This window comes from Panthera onca, chromosome A1 (genome assembly GCF_046562875.1).
Source record: "Panthera onca isolate mPanOnc1 chromosome A1, mPanOnc1 haplotype 2, whole genome shotgun sequence".
In the NCBI taxonomy this organism is placed as follows: Eukaryota; Metazoa; Chordata; class Mammalia; order Carnivora; family Felidae; genus Panthera; species Panthera onca.
In genome coordinates, this window is record NC_138339.1 from 182,871,423 (window position 1) to 182,898,664 (window position 27,242).

Here is a 27,242-nt window from a genome sequence, read left to right on the forward strand (position 1 = left end):
GCAAAAATCAATTTGAATCTTATATTTAAACAGTCTTCTGGGGGTGCTCGGGTGGCTCAGTTGGCTAAGTGACTGACTCTTGGTTTTGTATCAGGAATGCAGAGCCTGCTTGGGATTCTCTCTCCCTCTCTCTCTGTACCCTCTCCTCTCCTCAAAACAAATAAATAACATTTAAAAAATAGTCTTCTGTGCTCATCATTTTTTCACAAAGTTTATGGTAATCTGTCATTCAACTGATTGCAACTTAAACACAATAGCATCCTCAGTGTTCTATTAATGGAACTGAATTGTTTTAAAGAAAATAATTAGTAGTATTTAACAATCTAAACACATACCTCATATAAATGACTTGTTGGCCCCCTTCCAACATGATTATTTAATCTAATCTAAACTCTTAAGAGATAGTTTAAAAAAAAGCTTTTGCAATGCAACACATCATTATTTTTTTTAAACTAAAGATCTTTACCTCAGAAATCATTCTTGATATGTTTGTTATGATTTATTCTACAGATTATTTAGATATTTTAGGAAGTAAGCATTAAATTAAAAGTCTCTCTTCATATAAAACTGAAAAACAAATAGAATTGTTCCAATTGATGAAATACCTTATTTTTTTTTCAATTTCTCATTTCCCAGACTCTACAATAAATGTCTATATTGAAAGTTTGAGATCTTTGAAGTTTATATTCTAAAAGAGAAATATGTAAAATTCTGTTTATATGGATTTCAACTTTTATATAAAAAGCTACATTAACATATTATTTAGTGAATGTTGTAGTCTTTATAGGGAAAATCATCATTTCAGTAATACCTAAAATAGAATCCATTATCACAAACAACATTTTCCAAAATTATACTTTATTTTCTATTTGTTATTATAATCAACTCACTGACATTACCAGAATATAAGGTATTTTAACTCGGTCAGTTAACATAATTTTTCACCATTTCCTGGATATATTTTTATCAACAAAATACTTCAAATAAACTCATTTTTCAGGAATTCTGATGTTTCTGTTTAATTTTGCTTATAACACACACTTGGAAAGACGGAATAATTATTCATTTTACTACGAACTAAATGATATTTTAAAAATACAAATAATAATAAAAGTAACATTAAAATATCAAAATACTTGGGGTGCCTGGCTGGCTCAGTCGGTTGAGGGTCCGACTTCAGCTTGGGTCATGATCTCGCAGTCCATGAGTTCAAGCCCCGCATCAGGCTCTGTGCTAACAGCTCAGAGCCTGGAGCCTGCTTCACATTCTGTGTCTCTTCTCTTTGTCCCTCCCCACTCATGCTCTCTCTCTCCCTCTCTCTGTCAAAAATAAATAAACATAAAAAAAATATCAAAATATTTGAAAATCCACAAAATATTTCATGTTTGCTTCTTATGTTTGCTTCTATTTGTGTCATTCAAAAAGATCTTTTAATAAACTAAAACAAAATGATAATTTTTTATGTCAGAACTCTACTGCAAATCTCTGTCAGCTATATTCATCAGGGAGAATCATTATAGAATATTTTTGTATTGAAATTACCTAACAAGAAAATAAAATGTGTTTGGTTAGAAAGAATTCAAAAGCATATTTATAGGCTTCACACCAAAAGAAATTATTAAAGTCATGGAAAATATGCAAAATCCAAATCTGTACTTTACTGAACTAAAGAAAAATTTACTATGAATAAATATCAGGCACAGTTTTTTAACCCAAGTTCTTTAAAATTGGATAAGCTGCAAACATATGCATAAAATCAAACACCCACACATTTCTCATTGTTGCAGTACTACTCAGAAAAGTTATAGGTTAGGCAGCAGGTTCCCAGTAGGATATTTAATAATTTATTAAGCCTGACCCTTTATACTGCTGCTGAATACTCTGGAGACAATGGTAGTCCAAAGAAAAATTGTACCTTGATGTTGAATATACTGAGCTAATCTTAATTGTAAGTGAGTGAATCACATTTCACTGCTTTTTGTTTAAATTGGTTAATTTCCATGGAGAAATGCAGAACTCAGCAGTTCTTGCAGCATGATTTTTTTTTAATGTAATGAAAAGAAGCCAAGTTTTCATACCCTAGAGGAAACTCCTTGATCCATAGCACAACACATTAGTGTTTTGAAGTTTTAACTGTGTTCTGTTGAAATGTATTCTCTTGGGAGCCAGTATGCATTGATATTGTAGCATACGCTTAATATTACCATCACCAAATAATCCTATTTTTGTTTGTTTCTACTTTAGAATTAACAATTTAATTGTGAATTTTCCTTGCTATCACCATCACATCTATCAACCAGTATGGATAGCTCATTTAAAAAATCTCTGGTCCTGAAATGGTCTCATCTTTTCTCTGATTCAACAATGCTTCCTTCTTTATTAAATTATTCTCATCAACATCCAAATATCCTACAATCCCAGCCAAATTTAATAAAGAGAGAGAGAGAAAAAAGGCAACTTCCCCTGCCCTCAAATATCATCACCCCAATTCTTTCCCTCATAGCAAAATTTCTCAAGAGATTTGTTTTATTATTCAACAATTTTTTGAATGCAAGACACAGTGCAGACACTAATGACACTCAGAAAGATGAAAGACTAAACTCTGTTACTTCCAGGTATAAAGGGAGAGAGGTGTCACTTGGGGCCACAGAGGAGTTTGAACCCCAGGACAGAGACAGTGTACCATAAACGAGCTATAAGGACAGTTTATGTTTGACAAACGAGGTGAGGTTAGTTAGGTTTTGTGGCCTCCCTATGAATTAGCTAATTTGAATAGTTCAGTGGGTTCTGGGAAATTGAGAGACTGTCTCTAGTGGTATGACATCTGGCCCTAGGGTGATTAGGGTAGATGTATAGTGGGCACAGAGCGTGAGAGACAGAAAATGGAAGTTGTTGGATATGGATTTAGTCAGCAGTTCAAGATGAACCTCTAGTCAGTGCTTTAGAAGTGGCTCAAGGTATCATGAAAGAGGAAGGAAGGAAGGAAGGAAGGAAGGAAGGAAGGAAGGAAGGAGGGAGGGAAGGGAGGGAAGAATGGAGAGGAAGGAAAGGAAGGATGAAAACTATTTGCAATCATGAGTATTTCAGTATGTCTCATATTTTTTTTCCTAGTTACCACTCCTATCAGAATTTTGTCCACACAATGATTTGTAAATGAGGTCAGTGGTGACACCCACATTGACAAATCCAAAAGCTAATCTTAAGTCTTTATCTATGAGGAGCATTTGACATGGTCTGACCACCTCCTTCTTCAAACATACTCTTCACTTGATTCCCAGACCAGCACTCCATTGCTAGTCATTACTTGTCTCCCTGGACTATTCATGACTTACTAACCTTTACACGTTGTTTGTACCAGTCCTTAACTTCCTTTCATGTCTGTCTGCTTTCACTCCCACAGTCCCCTCATCCATCCATCCAGGCTGTTAAATTCTGTGTTTAAGCTGAGAATTCACAAATATGTCTCTTAAACTCAGAAATTTTCCCTGAACTTATATACAATTATACTTTATATCCAATTTATATTTATCCCCAAAATTTGTGATAATGAGTGGAGAGGATCGCTAATGATGGAATCAGTGCAGAAGCTGCAGCTCTGAAATAAGGATATTTGAAATCTTTCTGTTCCCAAAAACTTTCATTATCACCTTTATTATCTCACTTTCAAACATGTCACTCTCCAACCTCTTATCATTCCAGTGTAATACTTTGAGTCCTACAACCCCAAACTGCTTTGATCCTACCCAGATCTAAAACCCTTGTTGCTAATACATTTTAAAAGCCCCTTATTCCTCATCCCTCTGGTGATATTTCTTTCCTTGTTTGTAGGTTAAGTTTCATGAGCCATTATTATAATGACTCCTTTGCATTAGTCCTCAACTTTTCTTCCCTTCACTCTGTATCACTGCTTCCTTATCATACAGAACAATGTCTGCACACAGTAGGCATTCAGAAAGGATTTGTTGAATGAATGGACCATTTATGTTTTAGATAATTCTAGAAATATGCAATGTGTAAGTGTCTTCTAGATCCTTCTTTTTCTTTCAGGTTAGGAAATTAGAAAATTAGATGGGAAAATGGTGTATCTCAAGTCACACAACATTTTTCCAGCAAAAGACTAGGCCTTGACCTCAATTTTCTTAACCTCCAATTCATCACTCTTCTCTTCCTAATTTCCAAGTTTCTGAACAACCTAATTCATTTTTCTCAGATACCATTTTAACCTGTATTTAATAACATGTCTTCTACCACACAAGTTGCAGAAATACATGTATATAAAGAAATATTTAACTTTTAATAAAAAAAACCCAAATTTGACAGTGGTACTATAAGACACACAGATTCATTCCAATAACAATTTTAGTTACAAATGCAAATTCTTATAATATGTAGTTTTTCTACATTGAGACATGATTGAGGAAACTTTTTAATTATCTTTAAAGACTTCTAATATTGTCCTAGAATCAACATATGGGGCCCATAAGATTCTGCTTCTGAAAAATCTGGGGACAAAAGTAGGATTATATTTTACACCTTGATTTTAGTTAAAGATTAAGAAAAAATAGCGCATCAAAATGTAATTTCTGGAACAAATTATTCAATCAGTTCACTGATTTTGAAAATATATTGTTAAAGGTAAACTATTTGAAAATGGATGTTTTAAAAAATGAGTAGATGAGTTAGTAACTATTTTTTTGTACTTCCACTAATTAGCAGAATTAGAAATAAATTCAAACAATTTAGTTATACAATTTGACTAATTCCTTGAAGAACCTTTTTTTTTTAAATTTAAATTCCAGTTATTTAACATACAGTATACAATGAGTTTCAGGTATACAATTTGGTAATTCAACACTGACATCCAACACCTGGTGTTCATCACAAGTTCACTCCTTAATACCCATCACCTATTTAATCTACCTCCCTACCCACCTCCCCTTTGGTAACCATCAGTGTGTTCTCTATAGTTGTGTCTGTTTCTCTGTTTGTGTCTCTTTTTCCCCCTCTGACCATTTGTTTTGTTTCTTAAATTCATGCATATGAATGAAAACATAGTGTTTGTCTTTTCTCAGACTGACATATTTTGCGTAGCATAATGAATCAGGAACTATATCATCTGACAATTTTTATCTTTTAGATAAAGCATAATAGAGAGATTTTACATTTTGCATTTATTTCTTTTGTGTTATTATTGTATTTTAGGTAAGTTATTTGAAAACTGAATCTCCAAATCTAATAAATACCAGAATTATCACATTTTAAAAATATCAACAGGGAATAGAATATACTGCTGAACCTAACCTCACTAACATCTAGACACGGTGATGTGTGCAGCTATCTAAGCACCCCAAACTAAATAGGAAATGTGCATGTCATTAACAACTGTATGTCACAGTCATAATTTTCTTAATCATCTATCACCTGGTTATACTAGCTTTCCTGACCAATTATTGCACTGACTTTTGTTTTCTTTTTGTTTTCTTTCTTTATGTGTGGAGAATTAGGTTAGAAATACAACTGAATTACAGCACACTCTTCATCCATTGTCCTTTCGTTTGTTTCATTTGTTCATTATTGTATCCATATATTCCATCTTTCTTACTCTTTCTTATTCTCATCCTCATCAGCTTATAGGTACTCCAGTGTATTTAATATATACCCTTGAATTGTCTTTACCTTTTATTTGGGGAGGATATAATTTTAAAATGCATCTAAATGACTTAGCAATATAAAATATGGTACTTTTTATCTGTTTACATTTAAAAGATGTACATACACTAGTTTCTTTCCTTTGCTGCGTTTTATTATATAGGGTGTATCCACTATTTATCTGTTTCCTCAGAAATAAAAATTTAAACTTTCCAAACACCATTACAAGAATGCTGAAATGAGGTCTGGACACATTTCATCTTCCAGGATTGTGTGAAAATTTCTCCAGGCTGTATACTCTGGCAAGGGATTGCTGAATCATAGAATGTATTTTGACTGAGTATACTAGACTACTTGCCATAATTACTGCACCAGCCAAATTGCTACAAGCAGTGCAGAGAAATGTTATGGATATAATATGGTATTTTTTTAATTTTCATTTATTAGTTATGATTTTGTGTACCTTGTACAGAATTCTTTTAGTTTTATCCTCTGTGAAATGTTGTTTATATAGTTATCTATTTTTCCATGCATTTCTTGCTTTATTTCTTAGTGATTCACAAAGATCTCTTTTATTTTAGGTTTTAGCTTCTGGTAGGTTTTTGAGTTTGAATATAACTTTTCTTAACCTTTGCATATGATATGTATATAGTTAAATCCATCAGTTCGTCATGCTATTTTTTATACTTTAAGATAATGCTATTTCAAAATTCCTTTCCTAAGTGCAAAATATAGGATTTATATTTCACTGTAATTATTTCATTATTTATTTACTCACATTTAAGCCAGAAGAATCTGTAGTCCACCTCTGTAGATGCTGCAGAGATCTCCCTTTATTTTCACGAGACTGAGCCAGCTTGCCTGATATGGTAGATTAAATAGTTTATCATTCATATATTGATTTGTTTTCCCCATATTTATCCTAGCATAAATCTAGATAGATGGATACACACATACATACATACATACATACATGGATACATAGATAGAGATATATAGATAGATATCTGAACCTTCTATTTATTCCCGTTGGTAGATTTGCCCTCTTAAAAAACTGGTTTAATATGTCTGAATTTCTTTTAATTTCTTCCCTTTAGTCTACTTTTAAAATGATTTAGATACATATCATATATATTAAATAATTACGGATCATTTTCAAATTAATTGATATCCTCATAATATCACCTTCACCATTTAATGGTGTGCTTAATATCTCCATTTATTCTGACCATCATTTATGACTTTCTGATAAATTTTAACATCCCCTTCATGCTAATATGAATTAAATATATTAATGTGTAATTTATAGTTTTTGTTGACACTGTAAATTGTATTACGCAGTACTAACTCTTTTAGTTGATTATTGTTCTTAAAAACAAATCCAATTTATTTCTGTGAATCAATTTTTATACTCAGAATCTTTCTGATCTTATTATTTCTAATATTTTTAGATGAGAATGGGATCAAATCTTTTTATCATACTGCCTATAAGCAAAGGCAGTCTGGTTACCTTCATTTCTATCTTAACATCTCTCCCTTTTTTATTGTCTTATAGTTCTGGTTAGAATACATAGTGCAATGTAAAGAATGAGAGATGATAGTAGGCATCCCTGTTTTATTTCCATCTTAGAGAATAAAGGTACCATTTCTCCATCACTTAAAATGTTTGATGTGGGTGTGTTATTAATTTTCTTTTGTTAAGAACTTTTTTTTATCCTTAGTTCACTAAAGGATTTTTGCTTTACATTCTCTCTGATGTTATATAATTTTACATTTGTATTTTTTGCCAGTTCAATCAGTTTCAAATAGTATATCATTGTGGTTTAATTACTGATTATATAGATTGTTACTAGTTACTAATATGCCAACATGATTCTTATTCTTTCTAATAATGGTCTATGATTTTGTCTGTCTATCTATATACTTGTCTTTTTTTCCTTTATTCTTCAGGGTACTATATATAATCTTTTGCTATTATTTTGTTACCTACATGTTTTCCATATGTCTTCTCTCAGTTTGTGGCTTACTTTATACACATTCTGTGGTATCTCCTGAACAATAGTTCTTAGAGTTTAAGGTAAATTTTATTTCAATATTTTATTACTATTTCAACTTTCTGTTTTGTTAAAATACTAACCCCCTCTAGCAAGGACATGAAGAAGATATTTTGAATTTTCTTCAAAATGTTTTACATTATGTTGTGTATATTTTTGCTTTTAAACTTTCTAGAAATGATTTTGTGTATGGTGTAATGTTGAAATCAAATTTTATTTGTGCTCACAGAAAGATTTTTAGCAGTGCTGTCGTTTTGTTTTGTTTTGTTTGGTTTGGTTTGGTTTTATGTATGCAGACTAACTCCACCAAAGAGTTACTCCCACATACACACTTAATGTTTGTATTAGTTGGCCTATTATACAGCCACACTAGAAATCAGATTCCTGCTCAGCGGTGTGGCAGGTCATGTTGGTTAAAACAGAACCACTAGCTTATGAGGCTGGTCAGCCTTAGGCAATGAACCTTCTTGTCTGAATCAAATCAAACAGGAAATGAGAGGGTAATAGATAAATTATTTCTCCTTTTCTGCTTTCAGTTAACTACTCAATGCAATTTTTCCATGAAGCCAGTCCATATGACCACATAGAAATATCTGTTACAGAAACAGCTGTGTTTCCATAGAGCTTCATGTGAAGCAATAACCAGAGGGTAATGCTTCATTATGTATTTCTTCCTATCTTTTCCTGTCTCACATCCCTATTGTCTTACTCTTATTCTCTTAGGATTGTACCTTTCAAAAAATGTCTTGACATTTCGTCTATGTGTAAGGTTTATTCTTTTAGGAATTCATGCTCAGAAAATTGCTAGTAGGGTCTGTTTCAGAAAACAAGCCCTCAAATTGGAATTTCAGAATTGGATTCCTACCTCACCTCAGATGATAATGAATCCACTGATGATGGTGTTTGAGATGACAGTAGCTTTTGGAAATTGTCACGCCATAATTACTTATCTTTATGCTATTATCAGTTGAGATGAAGCTAGGAAGAGGGGGAAACATTGAGGAATTGATTCAATATTTCATCAGTATGAGACAACAAAAACAATTACTGTGCAAGAAGATTGCTGCCTTTGATTGGTATTGGAAACCTTGCAAAAAAATGTATTAGGCTCAGAGTAGTTATTCGCCAACCTGGTGAGTGATTTTAAGCCAGAGGACCTGCATGGCAACCTTAAATTAGACTTACCTCTTCTGGTCATATGATTGACAGTGCTGAAAAAACTGCCCTTGGGTCTTGTAGGAGCTCCAAAGGGAATATTAAATGTGGAATACTGACTAGATTTCTATTACTTAATAAAGGACTGATAAGTAAGACAGACATGAGCAAACATATTTGTAACCTCAAATTGGTAAGCCACCACCATGACAACAGTGCCATTCTGAGTTATAAAATTGAATATAAAACAGGAAAATTATACAATTATATATGAAAATTTTCATTAACTTAATTTATCAAGTACAGAATTACTTTGGCAGATGGCATATATCTGTTAAGAAAAGTTATAATGATGACTTATAACAGGTGTATGTAGTGTCATATTGTACTTTTTACTCAAGGATACTGTATGGGATCCCTATAGAGTATGACTAGAAAATGAATCCAGGGTAGAGCTTTTGTATTGTAGTGACTCAAATTAGGGCACTTTTTACCAGATCTGTGGGTGTGTTTTTCTCTTTTAATTACACAATCCTAATTGTATAATTATATGACTTGCACCCACTTATATTTGTGGATCCAACGCTAGTTACCACAAAGTACTTTTGCAGATCATTCTATTCTGCCCAGGAACTGTGAGGGTTACCTCTGGCAGTCTGGAACTAATACTAGAATTCTGACACACCAGTCATCTTACCATTCACACTGAAATCAGATAGCATGTCTCATTAACAGTATTTACCACCCATATCTCTGGTTCTTAGAAAACAGCCCAAAGAATATTTTTATGCTTGCTCTCTCCTCACTGAAGCATTTCTCAGTGCCTGCTAAAATGATTGTTTTGTTTTTGTTTTTACCTCATCAGGGAATATGTCTAAATGGTAGAGGAGCACAGCAAGCAGTATAAGATTCCCTTACAACATTCCTATGTTCAATACACTTGGGATTTTACCTTTCCATTTCGACAAGGAATTTTTGGAATTTCAACTTCATTTTCTGTAGAATCCCACTGAGTCAGGTTATGATCAACTCTTACTGAGAAATCAATTACAACTACGTTTGTGGCAGCACACCAAATTCAAAATCTCTGGTAAATGCACTCATATTTATAAGTTTAGCATATAGAAAAGTGTGTTTCTCATATCCTTGTCTAGCACCATAGGGGTACATTTTCATACATATACCTAAGTTTTCTTCAGAGGTGTAATTGTAAAAGTTGCATTATTTTGTCTTATAAGATTCCACATCTCAAATTTGATTTTATAGTTGGTCTTGTGGAATATGACATGATTCTGGATTTGTGGATATTATAAAGTCATAATTTATACATGTACATGTATATGCATATACATATATTCATGTAGTATGTATTATACAAATTTGTATCTATAGATAAATAGTGTATATTTATATAGCCAGCTAATGACACTGAGTGCTTAGACAATGTACAGCATTATATTGTGACCAGGAATAGAGATACCAAAATTTAAGAATAATAATTGTAATAATCATTATCATCACAAAAATTGAACAGCAGCAACTGAAACAAAGGAAAGTTTTCCCTGGAGAACTTGTATAATGCTGTGCTGTGTAACATAATCTTTACTTTGCCATGATAAGGGAAGTAAATAAAGATAAGCAAACAAAGAATGATATTACATATATATTACAGAGTAGGATGATATTAGAAGCAGATTAGATGTATTATATAATATAAATATATATATTATATAATATATACATGTGTATATATACACTATATAATATAAATATATATATTATATAATATATACATGTGTATATATACACTATATAATATAAATATATATATTATATAATATATACATATATATATATATATATATATATACACACACACACACATATTTTTTTTTAATGTGGCTGCAAGAGAGGAAATATACGTTGGAAATATGTGAAAACTGTGTTTGAAAAGAAGGATGAGATGAATTTGGTGTTTGAGATACTTTAACAGTAGTATAAAAAATATATTAAAGGAATGTCCCAGGGCTCAAGTATGCATTCAGAATACAGTTGATATAACATTTTAAGGTATATATTTCATCACCTGTTGAAAGTGACTGCTACCTTTCAGTTTCAAAATCGAAAGTGATTGCATGACATATTATATATTACCCCAAAGTAGAAAAAATAAATCTTGGGGTGCGTGGGTGGGTCAGTCGGTTAAGCGTCTGACTTCGACTCAGGTCATGATCTCGTGGTCAGTGGGTTCAAGACCTGCGTTGGGGTCTATGCTGACAGCTCACAGCCTTGAGCCTGCTTCACATTCTGTGTCTCCCTCTCTCTCTGCCCCTCCCTTGCTCGTGCTCTGTCTCTCTCTATCTCTCAAGAATAAATAAACATTAAAAAAAAATTTAAAAAGAAAAAAAGAAAAAAGAAATTCTGATTATAAATTGTGTTTTTAATTTGAACTCAAAACTGAACAGTCATTAGCAATTTTTTTTCTTCAATGAGTTCAGCATTTGAATTTTTATTATTAGTTGGCATAACTTTCATTTTAATGTCTATTTTGTTTTAAAATGCCTTCCTGTGGTGTAAGCCCCACTGGTTCTGATGGAAAAGTTCAGCTTTCAAACCATGTACCCTGAAGCAAACAATATTTTTTCTAGTCTTTAGAGAAAATAAGCAAACATAAATTAAGGGCAGAGACTGTGTCTTTGCAGTGTCCTTTTTTTGTGTGGTGTTCAATGTATTATAGATTGTTGATGAATATTAAATCATCATGATGACAAAATCCTAAACGGTCTCTTTCTTTAAATCACCAAACTATGAAATTTTATCATTTACACATGATGTTAAAATGGCTGAGAAAAAAAGAGAAAAACTTTATATTTCCTCAGGTCATTTTGAAAAAGCAAAACAATTGGCATACATGACAGCCTCCCATCTATCTGTGTGTTTAATAAAGCCAAATGTGATGAAGACTAATGTACCATACTGATGTTTGCAGGATTTCATTAACGTATTTCCAAGACCATCATAACTCACTCACCTCTGTTGAGTTTATGAGCCATGGGTTTTGCTCCAGCACATAAAATCAGCTTGCCTAACACAATGCAGGGACTAATAATATCAAAGATGACACTTCCTCACATTTTGAAGCAAGGTGACTCATTTATTTCCCCCTCCCCAGTGTAATAGGACAATGGAGTCATTTAAATTAGAACTGAAATTAAGAACTTATACAAAGTCACTAAGTGATAGTAAGTTATCTTTCATAATAAAAGTCTCGTATTCTTAAATCACAAAATTCAGAGTGCTATAGCAAAGCAATACAATTTATCAGATTAATATCCATAAAATTTCCTGTTATATAAATTATTACTCTCTATTCCTACTGCTGTCTGGAATAAATATTTTTAAAATCCTCAAGCAGCTTTAATAACATGCTAATAATAAATGGATACATTTACTCATTTATTATACCCCAAATGATAATATAAACGGAATTTAAGGAAGACATTTATCAAATATATAGCATTCATCTGCTTTTATTATTATGTTGAATCAAATATAAAACTATAGGATATTTTCATAGACTGTCTATTTCACTCTAGTCCACCGCCTTTGGTGATTCTATTAGATTTGTATTGCTGCGGTTCTCATAAAAAATAAAATGATCAAGTGTGTTTATAGCTGTAAACCACTTAAATAAAAAAGCAAATGAATAAACTAAAAAGTAATGACTGCAAGATCTGGCTTCTGTCTACTCTCTTCTCTTGTAATCGCCTTCTCTCTGATGCCTCCCTATATCCCATTTGCTCCTCTCTTGCCTCACTAGTCTTCTTTCGCTTCATTATGTCAAATTCATTCTCTCTCAGATCTAATATCCTTTCTTCCCATTGTGTTTGGAAAGCTTAAATGCAATTTTTGCGTGGCTGCTTCCTTGTGATCTTATAGGTCTCAAATTTTAAATTTCTGATGTAGATGAGAGAAAAGGAATCTCTTGTTTACTCAAATACTAGAATTAGGTCAGTGTGTTTTAATGGATTTTAGCCTAAATAACGTGTAATAATACAAGGAATTTTTTTTTAATTATGAGGCAGCAGTTCAAATCCCATGTTACTACGTAAAAGCTGTGCACATTGTCATATTGGATAAATTATTGAATCAGTTGAAACCTTTTATTTCACCTATATAAATGTGATGCTTATACTTACTCTACAAAACAAAAACTCCTGGACAGGTCTCTGATATTAAATGTATGAATTTACAGAGATGTTCAACCTAGGATTTTCCCCCTCCAATATCCATGGTAGTCTCCAAAAATGCTCATATTGTCAAAAGGTGGGGTAGAACAGAAGATTCCATTTAACCCTATAGACAAGCAGTCCAAAGCCTTGCAAAACACAAAAGCAGGTTAGGCATTTTTGTAAAATGTCCATATTTTAAATTCCAATGATATATTAAAATGATTTAAATTTCCTGATACATCTGTGTCTAATCTATAATATTCAAATAAATGCACGTATAAATGATACACATTTTATGTAATTATTTTACACAAAAGCACACAAGAAAGGAATATAGTGGATGTATTAGTATGAACAATACAGCAAATTATTAAAAAAAAAACAAACTAAGATCCAAGAAAATTAAAAAAAAAATAGACCTGTATGTATCAGGACATTTATTCTCTAGTGAAGAGGTAATATGGTCACTTCTTTACAAATTGCCTTTGGTTCTTGTGCTTACCCTAATTGTGAAGTTAACCTAATATAGTTCAGGACAATCTATTTGTGTTTATTTTCAAATAAGCTTTTTCCTCTCTCACTTAAGATTTAACTCTAAAGGATTTTTTTTTACTTTTTTAAAAATATTTATGATTTATTTTTGAGAGAGAGGGAGAAGGACAGAGCATGAGCAGAGAGAGAGAGCATGGGCAGAGAGAGAGGGAAACACAGAATCCAAAGCAGGCTTCAGGCTCCGAGCCGTCAGAGCCTGATGCGGGGCTGGAAACCACGAACCATGAGATCATGACCTGATCTGAAGTCAGGCACTTAACAGACTGACTGAGCCAGCCAGGTGCCCCTATTTTTTGTTTTTTTAAACAGGTCACGTAACTCAGAATATCATAAATAAGAAAAAAGAGAAAGCAAAATATATAAAATTGACAGCATAATTTAAAGTAATGTGCAAAGCTAAAGAATAAATAGAAATGAAAGAATATGAATAACAAGCCCATAGCCCAAATACCAATTTCCGAAATATATTAGAATTATTAAAAATCAATAATAAAAGGAACAACAGTTGATCTACAATGGGCAAAATAAATCAACAGGCTACCAGCAAAAGAGAGACAAAATGGCAATGCGCTCAACACATCTCATAATTTAATGAATTATAGTTTATAGTAATAATGAGATAAATGTTTCTACTTGCCAATTTCCAAAACAAACCAAGTTTTATAAGGCAAAACATAGGGAATTGTGGTGTGAAAACCAGAACATTCATAGAGTGGACATTAACATATTGAGCAACTACTTTGGGAGACAATTTGACAATACTGGGCAGTTTCAGCCAAGAAACACTTTTTGAGTATCGCTTTGTTCCAAATACTTTTCTAAGCCAAGAAATTACATGAGAAAAAAACTCATAAACCTTCCAAATCTCATGTATATTATGTTGCAGATATATGACATAGTCAACAAACAAATTAATGGGTCAAACACATATTTGGTCAGATGGTGATATGTGCTATAGAGAAACATAAATCAAGGAAAGAAGTACTAAATGTAGAGTTACATGGGTTGCCACTGTGAAAGTGACATTTGATTAAAGGTTTAGAAGATATCAGGAAGGAAAACATCAGTGTTTGAAGGCAGAGCCTTGGTAAAGACTCTGTCTACATATTTTTTAGGAAGAACAAGAATTCAGTTGTGTTCTAGAAGATAAAATAAAAGGAAGAATGTTATGTAAGGAGTAGAGAAAAAAAATAGACATGAAGGTAGATTGTGTATACCTAAAAAGCCTTTGACAGTTAGTCTGAGATGGAAAGCTATTGTAAGGATTCGAGATAATTGTCTTCATCTGATTTAGGTATTGATTTGGGTTCAAGTGCTGATTTTGTCTCGTTGGACTTCTGTATTTGAATACATTATTAAACTTTTCCCTCTAAATTACCCTTTTCTCTTTTGAAAAAGTGGAACTAATCACCAGAGCCATCTTATACCTATTCTCACTGCATTCATAATTGTACCCTCATAATAGTACTTACTCCATGTAGAAATATGAGGATTTGAGTAATAATTTTTATAACTTGTATAATAATTTATATAATTTTAAGGGGAATAAATAAGATAATATGTAAACCAGATTAGCTCATTCTTTGGAACTAAATCTAATAAATATATAAAAGACATTATTTTTAACTTCTATCTGAAGAGAATGCAGGACTTTTTTTTTTAATTGGGGAAGTAAATAGACAACATGTGAGGCACATACCTCTTTTAAGACAATGGAGTGCTCTATTTTAATAAAATGCTGTATGTGAGTGTGATTAGAATTATTTTTATTTTTAAATGTTATTATGATTGTTAAACATGGAAGTATCTAACTGTAATTTGGAGATAAAATAGAATACTCTCATTTCATTGTATCATTAATATACTATAAGAATTGTTACTGGAGCATTTGCCCCTCAGTCAGCAGAGGACAGGAAAACTTCATGTGGCTTTCCAATTTGAATTAGGAAATAAATCGAATTAATTTCTCTAGCCATTAACCTTCCACATGAACTTACTGAGCTTTAGTGGATCCTTGATTGGTAGCTATTAAAATACAATATAATTAGCAGTATCCTAATTATATCAAACTCATTTAAAGAAATGGTTTTCTTTTTCTTTCCATCCCATAGAGAGAAACCAAAATCACACATTTTTATTTGGCAACTAAAAAAACTACAAAAATAATTAAAAAGAGCACTTCCTTATGGATTAATTAAGTGGTGTATATCATTTATTATTTTTATATAATTCATAAAGTCATTTTCATATAGTTAATGTCTATTTCGTGACTTAATTGTGGAAAACAGAAAAGTACAAATTATGTGTATATACATACAATGCAACACATATATATGCATAAATTACTCATGGAAAGTTATAAATTAGTTGGTAAAATAATTAATAATCTTTCAAAGTAACAATTAGTATTATATTTATTAAAAAACAAGAAAGTGATACCAATCAGTGCTCCAGTAGTATTGTGTGGGGAGAAATCACTTCTAACTAACAAGAGAAGTCAAATTTTCTCATTCTAAAATGGATTTGAGACAGATTTTACAGATTTAATGAATAGCTAAGACATGTTTAGAATTTAGAGGAAACACTTTTTTTAAAAGAAGAAACAGACTTCTAAGTAGACAAGTTAAGCAAAGATAGATATAAGAGCAAGAATATATAAAGATTATTTGAAAGCAGTGATTTTGAACTAAGGTTTTTATCCATAGAAATAAATATTACCTGTATTCATGTAGTCAACAAGTAATTACTGATGTGATCAAAAATTTTCTATGCACCTAAAATACACTCTTGTACAAAGATTTCTGCCCTCCAGGAGTTGACATTCCAAAAGGAAATGTTAGAGAATAATCAATAAACATAATAAATAGTAAATAAAATGGTGTTATAAAGAGAAAGCTGATATAGGAAAAAGGAAAACAAAACTAAGATCTTTAGGGGCGCCTGGGTGGCTCAGTCATTTAAGCATCCAACTCTTGATTTCGGCTCAGGTCATGATCTCATGGTTCATGAATTTGAGCCCCGCATCGGGTTCTGTGCTGACAGTGCAGAGTTTGCTTGGGGTTCTCTCTCCCTCTCTCTCTGTCTCTCTCTGTCCCTCCCATGTACTCTCTTTCTCTCTCCCACTCAAAATAAATAAATAAACTTAAAAAAAAAACTAGGATCTTTATTATTGATACTCTGTTCTCTACATTATTTAGAAAACATACTAATTTTATAATAACTTAAATTGAAGTCTTGAAGGAAATGAGGAGTTAGCCATGGGGATAATGAGGGAGAGTATATAGGCCTGAAAAAGCAGATATTATAATTTCCCTAAGTGGGATGCATGTCTGATGTATTTGGGAAACAGAAAAGAGACTATAGCTGAAACAATTGGAGAGATAATAGAGAATAAGGTCAGAGAAGTGATCAGATCTTGGAGGAATTCATAGGCCATTTTAAAGGCCATACAAGGGCCTTAAAGATCAGTTCGTTCAATCTCCTATAATTAACTGCTTAGTAAACTGAGGCCCAGAGAGAATATATGAATTCCTGATCTTAAAGAATTTTCTTTTCCAGTACAGCTCACAACACAGTTCATCCGCATTCATCAAACATCAGTGGTGTATGTATACTGCATTAGTAGATACAGTAATAAAGTGGAAAATAAAATCATAAAACAAGGCACCTATGATTCCACTTTGTAAGTTCCTTAATGGTGTGAATACCATAGTGGAGAAACAATGGAAGGATACATCCAGAGGCAGTAAGGAGAAGTTGATTGTGTAAGGAGGAAGGGCTCCAAATAAGCACAGAAATCTTGAGGAATCTTAAAGTATATGGAGACAAGTGTACACAAGATAAAACATTCTAATGGTAGTGGAAATGTGCATGTATACAACACAGACAGAAGAGGAAGATTTTTGAAAAATTATAATATATAGACAAAGATGGGAACAAAATGGAAGAAGAGTAATGTAAGAAATCTGGAGAAGTAAGAAAGGATGAGATTGTGAATGTTGTTATTGTCTATTAAAAGTCATGAGACTTATTTGATGGTTAATGGAGAGCCATGAAATGCAAAGACTTATGTTTTACGAATATAATTATGATGGTCCAGCAGGGAATCCTGTAGAAGGAAGCCAACTTGAAAGAAGACAAATTTGGATGTTATTGAAATAATGGAAGAAAAATACTGATCTAATGGGTGAAGAGGAGGCCGTAGGATTCAGGAACATTTGGTAAGTATTAGGAATACAATGTGGTGGATTACTAAATGGTGTGGGTGAAAAAAGATGGCAGGGAGCGATTTACGGACAGGCTATAATGATGGTGACTTCGCTGAAAGAAACCGTGCAACAATAGGAGTTTGACTCTGCTTCCTGCAGGTATCGGAGCTCCATCAGCTCTCATTTGTTATCTAATAACTATGAGGGTTTCACCTGTATCTCTTCTATCTGAATTTAAATTTATTTTTTGTCTTCTGCCCTGGTTAGTTATTTCCCTCTCTCGGTTTCAAGTTAGTTAAAGAAATATCTAAACTATTTTTCTAACATTTGAGCTGACATCTGTGTGTGTGTGTGTGTGTGTGTGTGTGTGTGTGTGTGTAGAATGGAGGTAGAAACTTAGTTCAACTCACTGACAAGATATGCCATCCAGCAAAAATATGAAAACTCTCTTTCCAAAATTTTACTAAACAGACTTTTTACACAGGACACTGCCATTGTTCCAAACAGGAATAGGAACAGTGAGGGAAAAATAGGAAATGAAAAGATCAGAGAAAGTGAATAGAATTATCGCTAAGTCTAGTATATCTGTGATATAATTTCATCTTATCATTTTAGCAGCTAGATGAAAGATGGAAAGTATGTGATCAGCTGGTAGGGGAAAAGATTTTATTACTGTACACATTTTTATGAAATATTAGTAAATTTTGATTTAAATGGCATCAGGTTTTCTGCCCATTTCTTCACTGGATTATTTGTTTTTCGGGCATGGGGTTTGGTGAGTTCTTTATAGATTTTGGAAACTAGCCCTTTGTCTCATATGTCATTTGTAAATATCTTTTCCCATTCTGTTGGTTGCCTTCTAGTTTTGTTGATTGTTTCCTTTGCAGTACAGAAGCTTTTTCTCTTCATGAGGTCCCAATAGGTCATTTTTGCTTTTAATTCCCTTGCTTCTCTAAAGAAGAAATCCAGATGGCCACGAGGCACATGAAAAGATGCTCAACGTCACTCCTCATCAGGGAAATACAAATCCAAACCACACTGAGATACCACCTCACGCCAGTCAGAGTGGCTAAAATAAACAAATCAGGAGACTATAGATGCTGGAGAGGATGTGGAGAAACGGGAACCCTCTTGCACTGTTGGTGGGAATGCAAACTGGTGTGGCCACTCTGGAAAACAGGGTGGAGGTTCCTCAAAAAATTAAAAATAGATCTACCCTATGACCCAGCAATAGCACTGCTAGGAATTTACCCAAGCGATACAGGAGTGCTGATGCATAGGGACACTTGTACCCCGATGTTTATAGCAGCACTTTCAACAATAGCCAAATAATGGAAAAAGCCTAAATGTCCATCAACTGATGAATGGATAAAGAAATTGTGGTTTATATACATGATGGAATACTACTTGGCAATGAGAAAGAATGAAATATGGCCTTTTGTAGCAACGTGGATGGAACTGGAGAGTGTTATGCTAAGTGAAATAAGTCATACAGAGAAAGACAGATACCATATGTTTTCACTCTTATGTGGATCTTGAGAAACTTAACAGAAGACCATGGGGGAGGGGAAGGAAAAGAAAAGTTAGAGAGGGAGGGAGTCAAACCATAAGAGACTCTTAAAAACTGAGGATAAACTGAGGGTTGATGGGGGATGGGAGGGAGGGGAAAGTGGGTGATGGGCATTGAGGAGGACACCTGTTGGGAGGAGCACTGGGTGTTGTATGGAAACCAATTTGACAATAAATTTCATATTAAATTTAAAAAAATAAAATAAATAAAATGGCATCAGGTTCGTAGTACTTGGAGCTTCTTCAAGTTTACATGAAAACCCCTGGAAAAAAAGAAAAGTAGTCACAGCATTCATGAAGTTAAAGACCAGTGTATAACTTGGATCATGTTCTAAGAGCACTCTCCACTAATGGTAATTTTACTGAGATTAGCTAGATTTACCATGTTTTTCTTTAAATCATTTCATAACGAAACTCTTAACCTTGAAACTGGCAGCCTGATTTTGCTTCAAGGTAAATTAATTGCTTCCATTTTTGTGCTGATGTATAGATGCTTTATATGTCTCTTAGCAATTGCTTAATTCTGCTCTGCAATAGAATAGGTTTGGGTAGTAGTTATCTCACAAATGAACACCTTGAAGTTGAGAAAGCATGTGTTACTCATCTATGTATTTCCTGCAGTGTTCATAAGGCACTTTTTGATTATTCAATTATTGAATGAAATTTTGTTATCAGAATGGCATTATAATATAGAGCAATTAAATAGTGTTTTGTTGTATGTTGCCTCAGTGACCTGGAAACTACTTCATGTAATAGAATGAAATAATATAGGCATGATTTGAAACTACATTTTCGTTAACTGGTTGGTTCATTATCCTGACACTTATAAGCTGTGTTTTACATAGCTATCTTAGCTCATAACTTATCACATAGTATTTTCCCATAGGTTTAAAGAAAGAAGTATTTTTCTCTAAATTTAACTCACAAAAGATAATATATATATTTTTAATTGCTTATCAGCTATATCTAGTTAAGATAAGTCTAGAGTATAAGGTATATACATAATTATTCTTTGATCAAGTACATTACCTAGTATTTAATTATGATAATTCTTCTGGTAAAAAAAGAAAGAAAGGAAAGAAAGAAAGAAAGAAACCCATGTATATAGGACTGAAAGCATTTACTTGCATTCCATGAATTTTAGTCCAAAATTTTTAATTTATAATTAGCTTAATTTCTGAAACATAAAATATATTAGTATTTTGTAGAATTTTTGATGAATTTTTAATCTAAAGTTTAATATAAATGTGTGTTTAGTATACTGATAAAGAGATCTATAAAATTTTTGACAGACATATACCACTTATATCTCAGGAATCCTTTCTTAATAAGAAATATAAAACAGGTATATTTTAGTGGAGGAATTTACTAGTCAATGATAAACTTAAAAAAGTATATCTTTTTAGTTATGACAAAAGTTTACAGAGAACTAAATTGTGTATGATTTTCCTATGAGAGAGTATACTATATTGATACCATTTCCAATACTGATATATATACTTATTAATAGATATAGATATATAATTGTTAATTAAAAACCACTAATATTATCATTTAAATTCAATTATTTTAGGATAAAGATAATTGAATAACAAACTATCTTCATTAAATATTCTTAAATTTAGGAAGTAATTTCATATGATTATTTTATGACACATTAAATAAGTTTTTTATATATATATATTATACTGTAAGACAGGTGTTGCTATCTGATTTTTCACCCTCTCTAATTGAGGGTGTGTGATTTTCTCAAGGTTCTATTATACCTAAGTGATAGAGATAGTAGCTGAATTATGATGTCAAAATGCCATAACTATTTAATTTAACTATTATATAAATTTGTCATAAAGAGAGTATATTTAGATATGAATGTAATACTTTCTATTATACATAAATTTCTGCATTACTTCTTCCCTTAGAAAACAAAAGGTTCACTGTTATGCTTTCCATCATAATTCCAATCCTATTACTCTTGGAATAGAGAGAAAAAGTTATATGGGCACCTGGGTGGCTCAGTTGGTTACGTGTCAGACTCTTGATTTCAGTTCAAGTCATGATCTCTCTGTCATGAGATCGAGCCCCAGGTGGGTTTCCATGCTGAGTGTGGAGCCTGCTTAAGATTCTCTCTCTCTCTCTCTCTCTCTCTCTCTCTCTCTCTCTTTCTCTCTCCCTCTGCTCCTCTCCCCCTCTCCCCAAATTTCATGCTGTCTCTGTCTCTCTAAAAAATTTAGAAAAAAAAGAAATAGAAAGTTACATAGGAATATTTATTCAGGAGATTTTTTTGTATGTTGTCTAATTTAAATTTCATCACAATTCTGAAATGCATATGATGACATTTTTAAATTTAAAGACCAGGAAATGTTGGTTAAATAACTCAAGTTTACGAGAGAATGAACAATACCAATACTCCAAATTAGGTCTGACTCAAAACCCCACAATTTTCTAGTATATACACAAAGAATTAAAAACTACTATTGATATTCTCACCTCATAAATTCAAAATCAACAAAGCCATAACATACTTGATTTGGGACATGTAGTTGATTAATTAAATAATTTTTGAAAGTATGTTGTCTACAAACATAATAAATTATGTATGATAAAGGAAGCTTTCATTTATCAGTGTTTTCCATAAATTCATGAAATTATTCATAATCTTTGTACTACACCAGAAACCAAAGATGCATTGTATTTGTGAGTAGTGTATATACATGTAACTTTCCCCTTAATTATTTAAATTATTTCTTCAATTGCTTGATTATTTCTTGAATTATTTCTTTAAAATTTTTTTTTAACGTTTATTTTTGAGACGGAGAGAGACCGAGCATGAATGGGGGAGGGTCAGAGAGAGAGGGAGACACAGAATGTGAAACAGGCTCCAGGCTCTGAGCAGTCAGCACAGAACCTGATGTGGGGCTCGAACTCACGGACTGCGAGATAGTGACCTGAGCCGAAGTCGGACGTTCAACCGACTGAGCCACCCAGGCGCCCCATTTCTTGAATTATTTCTTTAATCTACTCAGTTAGCTACTAAAGGTTTCCTGCTTTCAAGTACTTCATTTTATGTTATGGACTATAAAAATATCCAGGCATATAATTTATTCAACGTGTTATTAATTGCAAGTTTTTAGTAACATGCAATAATAACAACAAAAGATCTTAATGTTAAGTAATTTAATGCAACAGTAATATTGGGCTTTTTTTCCCAATAACTAAGAATGTACAAATAATTTTTAACCATGATGCAATCAACCATCTATGAAAGATGGCAAAAGTATTTTTTTTTCTAGTGTAGAATATAAACTAGATGTGGGCTTCAGAGAGCTGGACTCTGACACCAATATCACCTCTCCAATCATAAGTATTTCAAAAGACTATCACATAACTTTTATGTATTCTCATGGCTTTTATTGGAAAAATTTTTAAAATTTCTTTCTGGGAACATTTTGGATCTTCCTAATGATGTTACATAACTGGATAATTCAACATAAAACTACAAAACTTCACTATGCAATATAGTACAGTTTTTTTTAATCTCTGTCAACTTTATGTTATGATAAATTATCTAATTAATAGAAAATAAAATATTAAATTAAATGAATTCTTTCTGCTTTGGTGACTAAGTTAATTCAAAATCAGTGTCTTCCATTGATTTACTCAAATCTGTGAGCATCCACATTTACCTCTACTCTATCTATATATGAAATTATTTGTTAAAAGCTACTAGAAAAAGAGGGGTGGATAAAACTCTTGTTTTATCTATTAATATTTCCTCTAAGATTCTTCTTTATTTTTTTTTAATTTTTTAATGTTTTATTCATTTTCAAGACAGAGACAGAGCATGAGTGGGGATGGGCAGAGAGAGAGAGGGAGACACAGAATCTGAAACAGGCTCCAGGCTCTAAGCTATGAGCACAGAGCCCGACGCGGGGCTCAAACTCATGAACTGTTGGATCATGACCTGAGCCGAAGTTGGACGCTTAACCAACTGAACTACCCAGGCACCCCAGATTCTTCTTTAAACTAACTTACATCAATGGATAATAGAGCATGTGCCTTCTTATCCAAACATGTCTGATTTCTAATATTCCTTTGATTTCTATTATTTCTTCAGTAAGATTGAAGATGTTTTTGTAAAAACTTGGGTAATTAATTTATCTGTCCCTCAGTTCCTCATACACTTTTTATAGCACTCATCAAGATGCAATTTATCTTTTATTTTAATATACTGCTACTAAGGTCTTTCCCATAGGAACTTTGTTTCATTCAGGGGTGTTTTATTTCTGTATGGTAAAAAGAATGTGGTAGAAATTTAACAAGTGAGACTCGGAGCATTTTGCAAGACTTTCCAGGTATCAAATATTTCATCATATTTTCAGGCCACTGGGCAGCTACTCTGTCATATAATGGGTTTCAAATACTGGGTTCCAAATATATGACCATTTTATAAGTTATATCCAATGCCTATGCATGTCTCAAACATGCCAACAGTGTTTTGGTTGCATTGATTTCTTTTTGGGAAAAGAAGTATTTAAAAAGTCAGCCTCACTAGCTGAGACAATACATATGCCCTCCACCGTTAATGATTATGACTGTCAATGTACTCTACATAATCTGAATTCTGAAGCTATGTTAGTTTTTGGAATTTCAATTGATTGATTAATTGAATTAAAATGAATTCATTTAAAAATAATTATTAGTTAGGAGATAAACTATAAACAGTTCAAATATAGGAAGATAATAAGGAACTGAAGACCAAAATAAGCCTAGATTTTTTATTACTTTGTGCTTTTTCAGTTTTATGTTTTATTATCTATTATGTGTACATATTAAATATATACATTTATGTATATTATGTATATACAGTTTTAAAATTTTCTATTGATGTCATTATGTGTTTTTAAAATCAACTAAAAGTATCATAGAAAATATGGAATCATATGATTTGAATCTAGCAGATAAAAAGAATATTGCTCTATTATTGAATCTGTATTTTACTGTGATGACTATAGTTTCAAAATTATAATGAAGTTTCAAAAGTGAAAAGATACCGTGATCGGGGATATTTCCCTCCTATTTCAAATTCTATTTATTTTTTTTATTAAAGTGTCAAAATTAATTTAACAAAACCCTGGCATCTTATTCATCCTCTATTTTGACTTTTTAGTTTTCCAGTTTTAGCAATTCACATTATATGACAGATACGGTGAATTGTAAAGCAAAATCTCCTTAGTAATAATAGTAGCTAATCAAACAATTTAGTGTTATTATCTGTTTTTTATATTTAGAAAATCCTTACCAAAGGTTGTTTATATTTTTTCAAAATCAGAAGAATGGTAAAATGATACATTTCAATTTGAAAACAATACACTTTAAAGTGGTATCTTGCCCTATTTGATAAATCTATGTTAATTGGAAGCAAATATGTGTCAGGAATTTATCATACAGTCCATGTTTATGTGGCTTATTTCTTTTTAAGAATAATAAGCTATTTTTTTATGAATGCATTTCTGCTATTATTCATACCTATGTTTCTATTCTTTCCCAGCTTTCGAAATACCTCAAATCTGTAATAAGTAATTTTGCAACACAATTTTACTAAAACTTTTAAATAAAGAAAACATGCACACAGCATGTTTTACCAAATGCAAAATGATTAAATTTCATAATATCAATGAGAAATTTGAAAATCCACATCACCTTAACACCTATTCCTGGTACCCACAACTACTGAAAACTTATTTTATTTCAGCAAAAAGTTCCATTTTATTGCTCTTCTGTTGTCATGGTTTCTGCCGTCTGGATTATCACCCTATGATCTCATTACTTCATACTTTTTGAAAACCTCTGAACCAGAAGATGAACTTAGCAAGGACTCACAAGGCCAACATCTCCAGTGTTGTAAGTAGTTTCCAGCTTGCATCACTCTCTTCTCTGCTCTAGCTTTTTTCTTCTCCTAATCTAATTTTTCCTTCTGCTCCATGCTTTCAATATCACTCTGTATTGCCTCCTTATATTCACTCTATTATAGTAAAATATAACCACCTTTTCAATGATTATTAAATGAATGACCGCCAAGTGTGATGCACTGTTCTGAACTTGTGGGATACAGTAAGTAGGGCAAATAAAATTCCTACTCCATGGGGCTTATACTCTTGTCACAACTGAATTTAATTACCTGGTAAATTTCAATGCATTGCAAAGCTTACTAAAATATGTAGTTACAGATTTTATTTTTTTTAATTTTTAATGTTTATTTATACTGAGAGACAGAGCGTGAGTAAGGGAGGGACAGAGAGAGAGGAAGAGAGAGAAAATCCCAAGCAGGTTCCATGCTGTCAACACAGAGCCCAGCACAGGGCTTGATCTTACAAACTGTGAGATCATGACCTGAGCCGAAATTAAGGGTTGGATTCTTAACCAACTGAGTCCCCCTGGTACCCTACAGATTTTATTTTACAACATTTAATAAAATTTGCCAAAATGTAAGCAATTGGCTAGGTACTAAAAACATGCATATGGAAAACGTATTTCTTTGCATTTAAATATTTAATAATGTACTATAAAGATGATAAAGTGTGATAAAATAGAATATTTATGAACTTGGATATTCTAGATTCAAATGCTATGCTTGAATCCAAGCTCTGCTACTAATTGGCTTTTGAGACAATTTACTGAACCCACATTCATGATCATAATATTGACAATAATAATGAGAATGATGATAGTAATAATGGGATTAAACTCATAGGATTGCTGTGAAGATTAAATAGCACAATAAAAGTTTTGCATATGGTCTGGCACAGAATATCTACCCAGTGAATATATTTTTGTTGGAATAATATTATTAGTGTGCTATGCTATAGTATTATATTTTACAGTGCTATAATATATATGTTAAATGGTCTAGAAGCATCAATGAGCTATTAACTTATTTCTGTCCAGGCAAGAAAGGTCACATTTAATAAGTGAATTTAACATCAAAACATTTTCTTTCTGAACCTCAGTTTCTTCGTACATAAAATGGCAATAATTTTTGTATCATAATTAGTAAAGGGAATAAATAAAATGAGCCACATGAAAATGGAATGTGAATTCCAAGCACAACGTAAATACACAATGTTATTAATATACTACATCAAACTTATTAGAAAAAAACAAGGGCCATTTGAAGGTGAATTACCTGAAAATATAATGTTTGGTATACCATTTAGGTGTCTGCAGTTAAATTATAATACATGCATGCCTCATTTTATTGTTTTTATTTTTATTTATTTATTTTTTGATACCTATTTTTTTTTTATTTTCTTTAAATCCAGGACAGTTAACATATGATGTAATGATGCTTTCAGGAGTAGAATTTTGTGATTCATCACTAAATATAACACCCAGTGCTCATCCCAACAAGTGCCCCCCACAATACCCTTTACCCATTTAACCCATCCTCCCACCCAATGCCCCTCTAGGAGCCCTCAGTTTGTTCTCTGCATTTAAGCATCTCTTATGGTTTGCCTCCCTCTCTGTTTTTATCTTACTTTTTCTTCCCTTCCCTTATGTTCATCTGTTTTGTTTCTTAAATTCCACATATGAATAAAATCATATGACATTAGTCTTTCTCTAACTGACTTATTTCACTTAGCATAATACATTCTAGTTCCATCCATGTTGTTGTAAATGGCAAGATCTCATTATTTTTTATTGGTGAGTAGTATTCCATTGTATACCCATACCACATCTTCTTTATCCATTTATCAGTCGCTGGACATTTGGGCTTGTTCCATAATTTGACTATTATCAATACCACTGCTATTAACATTGGGGAT

The 27,242-nt window shown here is 32.3% G+C and overlaps 1 long non-coding RNA gene across 1 annotated transcript in view; it reads left to right on the forward strand.

The window, feature by feature from the left end:
* Window positions 1–25,315, forward strand: part of LOC132680267 (uncharacterized) — a 76,162-nt gene extending 50,847 nt beyond the window's left edge. Inside the window, exons 2-3 of the long non-coding RNA XR_009610600.1 lie at window positions 17,742–17,862; window positions 25,172–25,315. This is a non-coding gene — a long non-coding RNA (uncharacterized LOC132680267). The remainder of the gene's footprint in view (window positions 1–17,741; window positions 17,863–25,171) is intronic.
* Window positions 25,316–27,242: the final 1,927 nt, after the last annotated feature.